The sequence below is a fragment of the Rutidosis leptorrhynchoides genome, chromosome 10, assembly GCF_046630445.1.
Source record: "Rutidosis leptorrhynchoides isolate AG116_Rl617_1_P2 chromosome 10, CSIRO_AGI_Rlap_v1, whole genome shotgun sequence".
NCBI lineage: Eukaryota > Viridiplantae > Streptophyta > Magnoliopsida > Asterales > Asteraceae > Rutidosis > Rutidosis leptorrhynchoides.
The window spans coordinates 158,761,307-158,776,750 of NC_092342.1; positions in this window are offsets into that span (position 1 = coordinate 158,761,307).

Consider the following 15,444-nt stretch of genomic DNA (forward strand, 5'->3'; position numbering starts at 1 on the left):
AATTACTATACTTAATTTAGATGTTAAACCTACTTTTTCAATTTGGACACATTCGTTTATATTTTCTTGATGATTGTTATTTCAATTACACCACACCCAATTAATGTTAGGCATTACCATCTTTTTACTTATTAGCATATCACAATCAATATTATGTAGATATACATATATACATTGTATGATTGATACAATTATTAAACATCAATTCAAACATCCACTTGTCTAAATGTATTTCATCCGTGAACTAATTGAAACACAATTTGAATTACTGTGCTCCACTTTTTGAGTTGTTTAAGTCAGTGAACTTGAGATATTGATTGGGATATTGTTGCCTATTGCCTTTTTCTTTCTGTATCAATCAAATTGCATGAGTTATTATGATATGATATATTAAGTTATATATATATATATATATATATATATATATATATATATATCTTTTACACTTACACCTACACATACATATATGGATACAATTACATATATACTACATATCCACAAGTTACCTCTGCAACCCGAAACCATCTAACCCCCATTACCTTGATGGTTATCGGAAACCACCTCGCAAAACTTTCGATAACTATCAACCATAACCGCCACCAAAACCGTTCGAACCACCTTGCATTCTTGAGCTACATTCACACCAAAACCACCTTCATCTTTATGTTCTATTTTATTGACGGGAACCACTGCATCACCCGAAAACACATCATCTCCTTAATTCTATCTATTTTATGTTTTTTTTTCAATCAAAGACATCAAGGTCTCCACCACTAATCACCACCTTTCTTCTTCTTTTGCAAACTCACCATCACACACATATAAGAGTTAGTCATTACTATTATCGTTCCTGGATCGATTATTGTTGTTAAGTACTAACAGTATCATCACAAACCTCTTGATATTATTAGTTGTTAAGTGCTATGTTGTCATGATTGTTGCTTCCTGTTGAACCACATCGATAACCATACGACTCAAATTAAAAACAAACCTAGGAACCACGTTATTGCTTACTGCTACGACCCACTTGGGACTGCCATTTAATAACCATAAACCACTTGCCAGCTTCATCAAACCCGTCACCTTTAATTCACTCACCCTTCATGTTTATCAACCAATCAAACACCACCTACTTCCTGTATGAACACCTATCTTATTGTTCCTGTTGTAAGCTATTCGAACATTTTCCAAAAGAGAACCAAAACCCACCTGCAAAATAAACTGTTCCTTTTGTTTTATCCTTTTTGTTCGAGATCTTTTGAAAACCCACTTGATTTAAAAATATTGTATGATGATAAAGAATCGATTATTTATGTAAGAAGTGTTGTTTCTTTTAAAAACCGAAGACCCCACTTATACCTAATCCATTCACCCAAAATAGTTTATGCAAAGGGACGTAATTAGTTGAATGATTAGTAGGCACAACTTGGACATGAAGACCCCACCCTTTATTTGTATATATATATATATATTTTTTCATTCGTCGACCAACCTGTGGTGTAAGGATTAGATCGATGGGACCAGGAATATATTTAATAGTTGGGCCGTCGCTAGATTTGAGCTTTTGTGTTGGCAGATTATTATCAGGACTTGATAATGGTAGTGTGGATAGAACTCAAATGATGAGATAATGATGATTGATGATGATGCAATAATAATATAAATCGGGTGCTGTTGTTGTTATATGGTTCCTACTGCTACTTTTATCAATATTAAGATGATGATGTAAAATAGTAATAAGAAAACCGATGATGATTGAAATTAGTATAAGATGATTGATGATGTTGGTGAGGATAAAATAAGCATGATGATGAATGATAATGATTTTGAACTATGATGATGATATTAAACGATGAAGATGAAACGAAGAGAACTGCTCGTCTGCTACACCGAATGGTTTCATTGTTAATTGGGTTTGGATAATTGGGTCGCTAGGGTATTAAATGAACTTGCAAATTGCCTTAGGCTGTATTAGACTACCATGTCCTTTTTATAATTGGGCCGAAATCCAATTGTATATGATGAAGAAACAGCTACGTGGTTTACATATAATTTATTCGTGAATTACCACAAGAAGTAATGGTAGAGGAATGGTAACTGTTATTGTTGGTTAAGCTGAGGTCGCGGGTTCGAGCCCGGTGAAATGTCCCGTTCTTATTGATTAAAAACGTTCCATATTAATTGATTTCGTTGCGAGGTTTTGACCTCTATATGAGACGTTTTTCAAAGACTGCATTCATTTTAAAACAAACCATAACCTTTATTTCATCAATAAAGGTTTAAAAAGCTTTACGTAGATTATCAAATAATGATAATCTAAAATATCTTGTTTACACACGACCATTACATAATAGTTTACAATACAAATATGTTACAACAAAATAAGTTTCTTGAATCCAGTTTTTACACAATATCATGCAAGCATGGACTCCAAATCTCGTCCTTATTTAAGTATGTGACAGCGGAAGCTCTTAATAATCACCTGAGAATAAACATGCTTAAAACGTCAACAAAAATGTTGGTGAGTTATAGGTTTAACCTATATATATCAAATCATAATAATAGACCACAAGATTTCATATTTCAATACACATCCCATACATAGAGATAAAAATCATTCATATGGTGAACACCTGGTAACCGACATTAACAAGATGCATATATAAGAATATCCCCATCATTCCGGGACACCCTTCAGATATGATATAAATTTCGAAGTACTAAAGCATCCGGTACTTTGGATGGGGTTTGTTAAGCCCAATAGATCTATCTTTAGGATTCGCGTCAATTAGGGTGTCTGTTCCCTAATTCTTAGATTACCAGACTTAATAAAAAGGGGCATATTCGATTTCGATAATTCAACCATAGAATGTAGTTTCACGTACTTGTGTCTATTTTGTAAATCATTTATAAAACCTGCATGTATTCTCATCCAAAAAATATTAGATTTTAAAAGTGGGACTATAACTCACTTTCACAGATTTTTACTTCGTCGGGAAGTAAGACTTGGCCACTGGTTGATTCACGAACCTATAACAATATATACATATATATCAAAGTATGTTCAAAATATATTTACAACACTTTTAATATATTTTGATGTTTTAAGTTTATTAAGTCAGCTGTCCTCGTTAGTAACCTACAACTAGTTGTCCACAGTTAGATGTACAGAAATAAATCGATAAATATTATCTTGAATCAATCCACGACTCAGTGTATACGTATCTCAGTATTGATCACAACTCAAACTATATATATTTTGGAATCAACCTCAACCCTGTATAGCTAACTCCAACATTCACATATAGAGTGTCTATGGTTGTTCCGAAATATATATAGATGTGTCGACATGATAGGTCGAAACATTGTATACGTGTCTATGGTATCTCAAGATTACATAATATACAATACAAGTTGATTAAGTTATGGTTGGAATAGATTTGTTACCAATTTTCACGTAGCTAAAATGAGAAAAATTATCCAATCTTGTTTTACCCATAACTTCTTCATTTTAAATCCGTTTTGAGTGAATCAAATTGCTATGGTTTCATATTGAACCCTATTTTATGAATCTAAACAGAAAAAGTATAGGTTTATAGTCGGAAAAATAAGTTACAAGTCGTTTTTGTAAAGGTAGTCATTTCAGTCGAAAGAACGACGTCTAGATGACCATTTTAGAAAACATACTTCCACTTTGAGTTTAACCATAATTTTTGGATATAGTTTCATGTTCATAATAAAAATCATTTTCTCAGAATAAAAACTTTTAAATCAAATTTTATCATAGTTTTTAATTAACTAACCCAAAACAGCCCGCGGTGTTACTACGACGGCGTAAATCCGGTTTTACGGTGTTTTTCGTGTTTCCAGGTTTTAAATCATTAAGTTAGCATATCATATAGATATAGAACATGTGTTTAATTTATTTTAAAAGTCAAGTTAGAAGGATTAACTTTTGTTTGCGAACAAGTTTAGAATTAACTAAACTATGTTCTAGTGATTACAAGTTTAAACCTTCGAATAAGATAGCTTTATATGTATGAATCGAATGATGTTATGAACATCATTACTACCTTAAGTTCCTTGGATAAACCTACTGGAAAAGAGAAAAATGGATCTAGCTTCAATGGATCCTTGGATGGCTCGAAGTTCTTGAAGCAGAATCATGACACGAAAACAAGTTCAAGTAAGATCATCACTTAAAATAAGATTGTTATAGTTATAGAAATTGAACCAAAGTTTGAATATGATTATTACCTTGTATTAGAATGATAACCTACTGTAAGAAACAAAGATTTCTTGAGGTTGGATGATCACCTTACAAGATTGGAAGTGAGCTAGCAAACTTGAAAGTATTCTTGATTTTATGAAACTAGAACTTTTGGAATTTATGAAGAACACTTAGAACTTGAAGATAGAACTTGAGAGAGATCAATTAGATGAAGAAAATTGAAGAATGAAAGTGTTTGTAGGTGTTTTTGGTCGTTGGTGTATGGATTAGATATAAAGGATATGTTATTTTGTTTTCATGTAAATAAGTCATGAATGATTACTCATATTTTTGTAATTTTATGAGATATTTCTTGCTAGTTGCCAAATGATGGTTCCCACATGTGTTAGGTGACTCACATGGGCTGCTAAGAGCTGATCATTGGAGTGTATATACCAATAGTACATACATCTAAAAGCTGTGTATTGTACGAGTACGAATACGGGTGCATACGAGTAGAATTGTTGATGAAACTGAACGAGGATGTAATTGTAAGCATTTTTGTTAAGTAGAAGTATTTTGATAAGTGTATTGAAGTCTTTCAAAAGTATATAAATACATATTAAAACACTACATGTATATACATTTTAACTGAGTCGTTAAGTCATCGTTAGTTGTTAGATGTAAGTGTTGTTTTGAAACCTTTAGGTTAACGATCTTGTTAAATGTTGTTAACCCAATGTTTATAATATCAAATGAGATTTTAAATTATTGTATTATCATGATATTATCATGTATGAATATCTCTTAATATGATATATATACATTAAATGTCTTTACAACGATAATCGTTACATATATGTCTCGTTTAAAAATCATTAAGTTAGTAGTCTTGTTTTTACATATGTAGTTCATTGTTAATATACTTAATGATATGTTTACTTATCATAGTATCATGTTAACTATATATATATCCATATATATGTCATCATATAGTTTTTACAAGTTTTAACGTTCGTGAATCACCGGTCAACTTGGGTGGTCAATTGTCTATATGAAACATATTTCAATTAATCAAGTCTTAACAAGTTTGATTGCTTAACATGTTGGAAACATTTAATCATGTAAATATCAATCTCAATTAATATATATAAACATGGAAAAGTTCGGGTCACTACAGTACCTACCCGTTAAATAAATTTCGTCCCGAAATTTTAAGCTGTTGAAGGTGTTGACGAATCTTCTGGAAATAGATGCGGATATTTCTTCTTCATCTGATCTTCATGCTCCCAGGTGAACTCGGGTCCTCTACGAGCATTCCATCGAACCTTAACAATTGGTATCTTGTTTTGCTTAAGTCTTTTAACCTCACGATCCATTATTTCGACGGGTTCTTCGATGAATTGAAGTTTTTCGTTGATTTGGATTTCATCTAACGGAATAGTGATATCTTCTTTAGCAAAACATTTCTTCAAATTCGAGATGTGGAAAGTGTTATGTACAGCCGCGAGTTGTTGAGGTAACTCAAGTCGGTAAGCTACTGGTCCGACACGATCAATAATCTTGAATGGTCCAATATACCTTGGATTTAATTTCCCTCGTTTACCAAATCGAACAACGCCTTTCCAAGGTGCAACTTTAAGCATGACCATCTCTCCAATTTCAAATTCTATATCTTTTCTTTTAATGTCAGCGTAGCTCTTTTGTCGACTTTGGGCGGTTTTCAACCGTTGTTGAATTTGGATGATCTTCTTGGTAGTTTCTTGTATAATATCCGGACCCGTAATCTGTCTATCCCCCACTTCACTCCAACAAATCGGAGATCTGCACTTTCTACCATAAAGTGCTTCAAATGGCGCCATCTCAATGCTTGAATGGTAGCTATTGTTGTAGGAAAATTCTACTAACGGTAGATGTCGATCCCAACTGTTTCCGAAATCAATAACACATGCTCGTAGCATGTGTTATATCGTCCTTTCGCTCTGCCCATCAGTTTGTGGATGATAGGCAGTACTCATGTCTAGACGAGTTCCTAATGCTTGCTGTAATGTCTGCCAGAATCTTGAAATAAATCTGCCATCCCTATCAGAGATAATAGAGATTGGTATTCCATGTCTGGAGATGACTTCCTTCTCTTATTGGCAGGAAGTGTGCTGATTTGGTGAGACGATCAACTATTACCCAAATAGTATCAAAACCACTTGCAGTCCTTGGCAATTTAGTGATGAAATCCATGGTAATGTTTTCCCATTTCCATTCCGGGATTTCGGGTTGTTGAAGTAGACCTGATGGTTTCTGATGCTCAGCTTTGACCTTAGAACACGTCAAACATTCTCCAACATATTTAGCAACATCGGATTTCATACCTGGCCACCAAAAATGTTTCTTGAGATCCTTGTACATCTTCCCCGTTCCAGGATGTATTGAGTATCTGGTTTTATGAGCTTCTCTAAGTACCATTTCTCTCATATCTCCAAATTTTGGTACCCAAATCCTTTCAGCCCTATACCGGGTTCCGTCTTCCCGAATATTAAGATGCTTCTCCGATCCTTTGGGTATTTCATCCTTTAAATTTCCCTCTTTTAAAACACCTTGTTGCGCCTCCTTTATTTGAGTAGTAAGGTTATTATGAATCATTATATTCATAGATTTTACTCGAATGGGTTCTCTGTCCTTCTTGCTCAAGGCATCGGCTACCACATTTGCCTTCCCCGGGTGGTAACGAATCTCAAAGTTGTAATCATTCAATAATTCAATCCACCTACGCTGCCTCATATTCAGTTGTTTCTGATTAAATATGTGTTGAAGACTTTTGTGGTCGGTATATATAATACTTTTAACCCCATATAAGTAGTGCCTCCAAGTCTTTAATGCAAAAACAACTGCGCCTAATTCCAAATCATGCGTCGTATAATTTTGTTCGTGAATCTTCAATTGTCTAGACGCATAAGCAATCACCTTCGTTCGTTGCATTAATACACAACCGAGACCTTGCTTTGATGCGTCACAATAAATCACAAAATCATCATTCCCTTCAGGCAATGACAATATAGGTGCCGTAGTTAGCTTTTTCTTCAATAACTGAAACGCTTTCTCTTGTTCATCATTCCATTCAAATTTTTTCCCTTTATGCGTTAATGCAGTCAAGGGTTTTGCTATTCTGGAAAAGTCTTGGATGAACCTTCTGTAGTAACCAGCTAGTCCTAAAAACTGGCGTATGTGTTTCGGAGTTTTCGGGGTTTCCCACTTTTCAACAGTTTCTATCTTTGCCGGATCCACCTTAATACCTTCTTTGTTCACTATGTGTCCGAGGAATTGAACTTCTTCCAACCAAAATGCACACTTTGAAAACTTAGCGTACAATTCTTCCTTCCTCAATACTTCTAACACCTTTCTCAAATGTTCACCGTGTTCTTGGTCATTCTTTGAGTAAATAAGTATGTCATCAATGAAAACAATGACAAACTTGTCAAGGTATGGTCCACACACTCGGTTCATAAGGTCCATGAACACAGCTGGTGCATTAGTTAAACCAAATGGCATGACCATAAACTCGTAATGACCATAACGTGTTCTGAAAGCAGTCTTTGGAATATCATCTTCTTTCACCCGCATTTGATGATACCCGGAACGTAAGTCAATCTTTGAATAAACAGACGAGCCTTGTAGTTGATCAAATAAGTCGTCGATTCTCAGTAGTAGGTAGCGGTTCTTGATGGTAAGTTTGTTCAACTCTCGGTAGTCGATACACAACCTGAATGTACCATCTTTCTTCTTGACAAACAAAACAGGAGCTCCCCACGGTGATGTGCTTGGTCGAATGAAACCACGCTCTAAAAGTTCTTGTAATTGGCTTTGCAGTTCTTTCATCTCGCTGGGTGCGAGTCTGTAAGGAGCACGAGCTATTGGTGCAGCTCCTGGTACAAGATCTATTTGAAATTCAACGGATCGATGTGGGGGTAATCCCGGTAATTCTTTCGGAAATACATCGGGAACTTCTTTTGCAATGGGAACATCATTGATGCTCTTTTCTTCAGTTTGTACTTTCTCGACGTGTGCTAGAACAGCATAGCAACCTTTTCTTATTAGTTTTTGTGCCTTCAAATTACTAATAAGATGTAGCTTCGTGTTGCCCTTTTCTCCGTACACCATTAAGGGTTTTCCTTTTTCTCGTATAATGCGAATTGCATTTTTGTAACAAATGATCTCTGCTTTCACTTCTTTCAACCAGTCCATACCGATTATCACATCAAAACTCCCTAACTCTACTGGTATCAAATCAATCTTAAATGTTTCGCTAACCAGTTTAATTTCTCGATTCCGACATATATTATCTGCTGAAATTAATTTACCATTTGCTAATTTGAGTAAAAATTTACTATCCAAAGGCGTCAATGGACAACTTAATTTAGCACAAAAATCTCTACTCATATAGCTTCTATCCGCACCCGAATCAAATAAAACGTAAGCAGATTTATTGTCAATAAGAAACATACCCGTAACAAGCTCCGGGTCTTCTTGTGCCTCGGCCGCATTAATATTGAAAACTCTTCCGCGGCCTTGTCCATTCGTGTTCTCCTGGTTCGGGCAATTTCTAATAATGTGGCCCGATTTTCCACATTTATAACAAACTACATTGGCATAACTTGCTCCGACACTACTTGCTCCGCCATTACTCGTTCCGACAACATTTGTTCCTTTCGTTCTATTAACCCCTGGTCCGTAGACCTCACACTTCGCCACGCTATGACCATTTCTTTTACACTTGTTGCAAAATTTGGTGCAGAACCCCGAGTGATACTTTTCACACCTTTGGCATAGCTGCTTCTGATTGTTGTTGTTATTGCGGTTATTATTGTTGTTGGGATGATTGTTGTAGTTGCTATTGTTGTTGTTGTTGTTGTTGTTGTTGTTGTTGGGCCGTTTGTTGTAGTTGCGATTGATGTTGCGATTGTTGGGATAATTGCTGCGATTATTGTTGTAATTGCTTTTGTTGTTGTATTGGTGATTCTTATCACCGTTTTCCTCCCACTTTCTTTTGACTTGCTTCACATTGGCCTCTTCAGCAGTCTGTTCTTTAATTCTTTCTTCAATCTGGTTCACTAGTTTGTGAGCCATTCTACATGCCTGTTGTATGGAGGCGGGCTGGTGTGAACTTATATCTTCTTGGATTCTTTCCGGTAATCCTTTCACAAACGCGTCGATCTTCTCTTCCTCATCTTCGAATGCTCCCGGACATAATAGGCACAATTATGTGAATCGTCTTTCGTACGTGGTAATATCAAATCCTTGGGTTCGTAACCCTCTAAGTTATTTCTTGAGCTTATTGACCTCAGTTCTGGGACGGTACTTCTCGTTCATCAAGTGCTTGAATGCTGACCACGGTAGTGCGTACGCATCGTCTTGTCCCACTTGCTCTAGATAGGTATTCCACCTTGTTAACGCAGAACCTGTGAAGGTATGCGTAGCGTACTTCACTTTGTCCTCTTCAGTACACTTACTTATGGCAAACACCGATTCGACCTTCTCGGTCCACCGTTTCAATCCGATCGGTCCTTCGGTTCTGTAATGACCCGCACTTTTTCGATCAATTTATACTTATAAGATTAATATTTACATAAATTAAACCTTACCAACATGATAAGCAATCCAAATTGTTGAGACTTATGTTTTCAAAGAGAGTTTTACACAACGATTGACCGTCTAGTTTGACCGATGATATCACGAACTATACAATATATGATAATTATACGTTTGTGTATATATATGTATATATACATATTTAACATGATCTAAGGATGTTTTAATACCTCATTTTGTATTAATAACAATAAGTTATAAGTATATTTTGAAACTATTAACTTAAGTTTTCAAAACAATAACCATACGTAACGTTATTTGATATAAATACTTATAACCTATAATGTTTATACATATATCGTATATATAATGTATTTAATCACTTTTTAAAGACTTAAATACATAAAACAATATAAGTATATTCACAAAAGATAGCTATATTTGAATTCTCATTCCATTTTTCACAAAATTTCTATACGTATATCTAGAGTACATGTACTCGTATCATACCTAGCTTCTATACGTATTTACTATTGGTATATACACATCAAATCACCACCAACCAGCCCTTGTTCAATGCCTTATGTATAAGGTAACTACTTTTGTTATCTAGTATGACAATTTCACATGATTAAAAGATTTTTTCACAAAATTACAAACTTATACACCTTTTACACCACCATTTATACTCCATTCCATTTTCATTTTACTACACATTTCCTTTAACTAAAACACACTCTTTTAAGAAAGAAAAAAAAATCCCTTAAACACTCCAGCAAATTTTCATCATGAACTAGCTTCAAAAACAACATTTAAACATCATAAGAAAATTCTTTCAAGAACACTTCAAAAATTCTTCCAACTATACAAGTTTACTTCCAATCTTTCATCCAATTCCATCACTCTTTTGGTTCTAGGTCTTTACTCCTCTTTTACAGAAATCTTGTCCAAGTAACTTGAGGTAGTAACTATGTTCATAACCTTATTCGATTCATATATATATAGCTATCTTATTTTGTGGTATAAAATTTTAACAACAAGAACATAGTTTGAATGTTTTCAAACTTGTTTGCAAACTAAATAGATCCTTCTAACTTAACTTTTAAAATACTTCAAGACCTGTAATATAACATAAATATATGCTAATTTAACAAGGTATAACTTGGTTTTTCAAAGAACACCTTAAAAACTGTTTTTACGACGTCGGAGTGCAACCGGGGGGCTGTTTGGGGTTGGATAATTAAAAACCATCTTGAACTTTGAATTGGAGGTTTATATTCTGGAAAAATGATATTTCTTATGAATATGTTAACACATAAAAATTTCATGATTTAATTCAAAGTATAAGTGTTTTTAGAAAAATGGTCATTAAATGATATTTTTGTAACAAAAATGATTAACTTCATAAGTTTTACTAAAGTTTGACCTATGACCTGTGATTTCGAATACAAACTAAGGTATTTACAGTTCATAGTCTTAAAGAGGGACTCGATCCAAGGAAGTGGCAAGTTGAACCAACGAAAACGGAGTTGTAACGAAGAAACTATGACCAAAACGAGATCGGATATCTAAGACTAGTTTAGCCACGAAAATAATTGGAGAAAATTAAAAAAATCACATCTTTCTAAAATAACATGATATTTTATATATATGTACTCATAATTTAATTTTATATGGTTCAGGATCACCCGTAAACAATACGAGAAGATTAATCAAAAGATCCCATGATTGTACGCAACACGTCATTTGACAACACCGGTACTTTATGTACGCAACACGTCATTTGACAACACCGGTACCGTGGGTCAAGATTAATCTCGACCAATACATATACGATGGGGGTTTTATTTATTTCATTGGGGGTTTATTAAACACCTAAAAATGAACCATTAAAATTGAATTACTAACATCGGACTGCTAACTACGGACTAAGAAATTATTAAAAGTATTAAAAGTATAATAAGTATATATATGTGACGATTGTTTTAAAAAAGAAAAGGTATTGATATATTATATATGGATAGGTTCGTGATATCAATCGGAGACCAAGTCAAAATTACATATCTTCAAGACAAAAGTGAGTATATAGTCCCACTTTTAAACTCTAAATATTTCGGGATGAGAATACATGTATTTTATGTTTTACGATATGGACACAAGTAACTGAAAAATATATTCTACGTTGAGTTGTACCACTGGCATACTTCCCTGTAGCTTGGTAACTATTATTTACAGCGGTATTGTAAACGCGAATCCTGTTGATAGATCTATCGGGCCTGACAACCCCAACCGGACTGGACGACCAGTATTCAACGGTTGCACAGTACTTCGTTTCGTGACTACACTTGGTACGGTGTAGTAAGATTTCATAATAAAGGGAATATGCGACGTGATTAAATGTTAAGTATGGTTATCAAGTGCTCAACCACTTAGAATATTTTTATTAAAATGTTTATATATGAAATCTTGTGGTCTATATATTTATATCGCAGCCGGCATTAAACCTATATCTCACCAACTTTATGTTGACGTTTTATACATGTCTATTCTCAGGTGATAAATAAAAGCTTCCGCTGCAACATGTTGAATTTAAACAAGATCTTGAGTATGCATATTTGTGTCAAAAATAAAACTGCATATCGGAGGATTTGTAATGTAAAATATGCTAGAAATCGTATTGTTATCATCACATGTAAAGTTTGTAAGTCTAAGATTATCGCTAAACGATAATCATCTTTTTATTGTCTAAAGCTTGTATTAAAATAAGAGTTATGGTTTGTAATGTAAAATAAATGCAGTTGTTCTTTTAAAAATGTCGCATATAGAGGTCAATACCTCGCAATGAAATCATATGTTATCTAACTCGTTCTTATGGTTAAGGACGGGTTATGACAGGTTCCATCAAATTCCAAAGGTTTGCAGGCAGTAAATTCTTTGTAGGTGCATCCTACACGATTTCCTGTACTGCTAGATCCAAGGTTATTGTTGGTATGTAGCGCAGCCTGTACTGCGGCTATGTTTGAAGCTAGAAAAGTACGGAATTCCTCTTCATTCATATTCACGGTGTGTCGAGTAGTCGGTGCCATTTCCTTCAAAATACTCAAATGGAACAAGTTAATCATACAGAATATTAAGAGTAATTAATAGTATTTCGTAGCATAATATGAACTCATTTATAAAAGCTTTTTCTTTATATTAGCGTTTTATAAGTTTAAATTCGGGTAGTACCTACCCGTTAAGTTCATACTTAGTAGCTAATATATAACTCAACTACTACAATTCTATATGAAAAACTGATTATAATAATATTTCGCGTTCAAACTTTTACACAATATTTTACAAACTTACAATACCGCTTATTTTACATATAGCATGAAATATAGCACACAATAAATTTGATACAAGATGGTTGTGAAGATAATTCTAGCTAGTACACAAGTCGTTCAGCAAAGGCAATAAAGACACGTAATTCCTACGTCCAGAAACAAGTCATGCATTCTGGTTTTACTAGGATTACTTCCCATCCTTGGTCTTGTGGAACATAACCGTTATGGCCGTTGATAAGATAGCGTGTTGTAACGTCGTCAAAGGGGCGAGGGTTACGTAATGTCCAACAGTCCCGTAACAATCTAAAAACCTCATTTCTTACCCCAATTACCGACTCCGTCACTTGTGGGAACGTTTTGTTTAATAGTTGTAGCCCGATGTTCTTGTTCTCACTTTGGTGAGAAGCGAACATTACTAATCCGTAAGCATAACATGCTTCTTTATGTTGCATGTTAGCCGCTTTTTCTAAATCACGAAGTCCAATATTCGGATATATTGAGTCAAAATAATTTCTTAACCCATTGCGTAAAATAGCATTTGGGTTCCCCGCAATATATGCGTCAAAGTAAACACATCGTAACTTATGGATTTCCCAATGTGATATCCCCCATCTTTCGAACGAAAGCCTTTTATAAACCAAGGCATTCTTGGAACGTTCTTCGAATGTCTTACAAACTGATCTCGCCTTAAATAGTTGTGCCGAAGAATTCTGACCGACTCTAGACAAGATTTCATCAATCATGTCTCCGGGTAGGTCTCTTAAAATATTGGGTTGTCTATCCATTTTGTGTTTTTATACTGTAAAATAGACAAGAGTTAGATTCATAAAAAAAATACTTATTAATACAAGCAATTTTTACATATATCATAAAGCATAAGCACACTATATTACATATATTACACCACACGAATACAACTATCTTATTCCGACTCGCTTGTTTCTTCTTCTTCTTCGGTTTTGGTTCGTTTTGCCAAGTTTCTAGGGATATATGATGTTCCCCTAATACGAGCCGTCGTAATCCACATTGGTTTAGAAAAACCTGGTGGTTTAGAGGTTCCCGGGTCATTGTTACAACTTAAGGACTTCGGGGGTTGACGATACATATAAAGTTCATCGGGGTTGGAATTAGATTTCTCTATTTTTATGCCCTTTCCCTTATTATTTTCTTTTGCCTTTTTAAATTCAGTTGGGGTAATTTCTATAACATCATCGGAATTCTCGTCGGAATCCGATTCATCGGAGAATTGGTAATCCTCCCAATATTTTGCTTCCTTGGCGGAAACACCATTGACCATAATTAACCTTGGTCGGTTGGTTGAGGATTTTATTTTACTTAACCGTTTTATTATTTCCCCCACCGGTTCTATTTCTTCATCCGGTTCCGATTCTTCTTCCGGTTCCGATTCTTCTTCCGGTTCCGACTCTTCTTCCGGTTCCTCTTCGGAAACTTGTGAATCAGTCCACGAATCATTCCAATTTACATTTGACTCTTCATTATTATTAGGTGAGTCAATGGGACTTGTTCTAGAGGTAGACATCTATCACATAATATCAAACGCGTTAAGAGATTAATATATCACATAATATTCACATGTTAAAAATATATAGTTTCCAACAAAATTTGTTAAGCAATCATTTTTCAAGTAAACACGGTCGAAGTCCAGACTCACTAATGCATCCTAACGAACTCGATAAGACACACTAATGCAAAATTCTGGTTCTCTAAGACCAACGCTCGGATACCAACTGAAATGTCCCGTTCTTATTGATTAAAAACGTTCCATATTAATTGATTTCGTTGCGAGGTTTTGACCTCTATATGAGACGTTTTTCAAAGACTGCATTCATTTTAAAACAAACCATAACCTTTATTTCATCAATAAAGGTTTAAAAAGCTTTACGTAGATTATCAAATAATGATAATCTAAAATATCCTGTTTACACACGACCATTACATAATGGTTTACAATACAAATATGTTACAACAAAATAAGTTTCTTGAATGCAGTTTTTACACAATATCATGCAAGCATGGACTCCAAATCTCGTCCTTATTTAAGTATGCGACAGCGGAAGCTCTTAATAATCACCTGAGAATAAACATGCTTAAAACGTCAACAAAAATGTTGGTGAGTTATAGGTTTAACCTATATATATCAAATCATAATAATAGACCACAAGATTTCATATTTCAATACACATCCCATACATAGAGATAAAAATCATTCATATGGTGAACACCTGGTAACCGACATTAACAAGATGCATATATAAGAATATCCCCATCATTCTGGGACACCCTTCGGATATGATATAAATTTCGAAG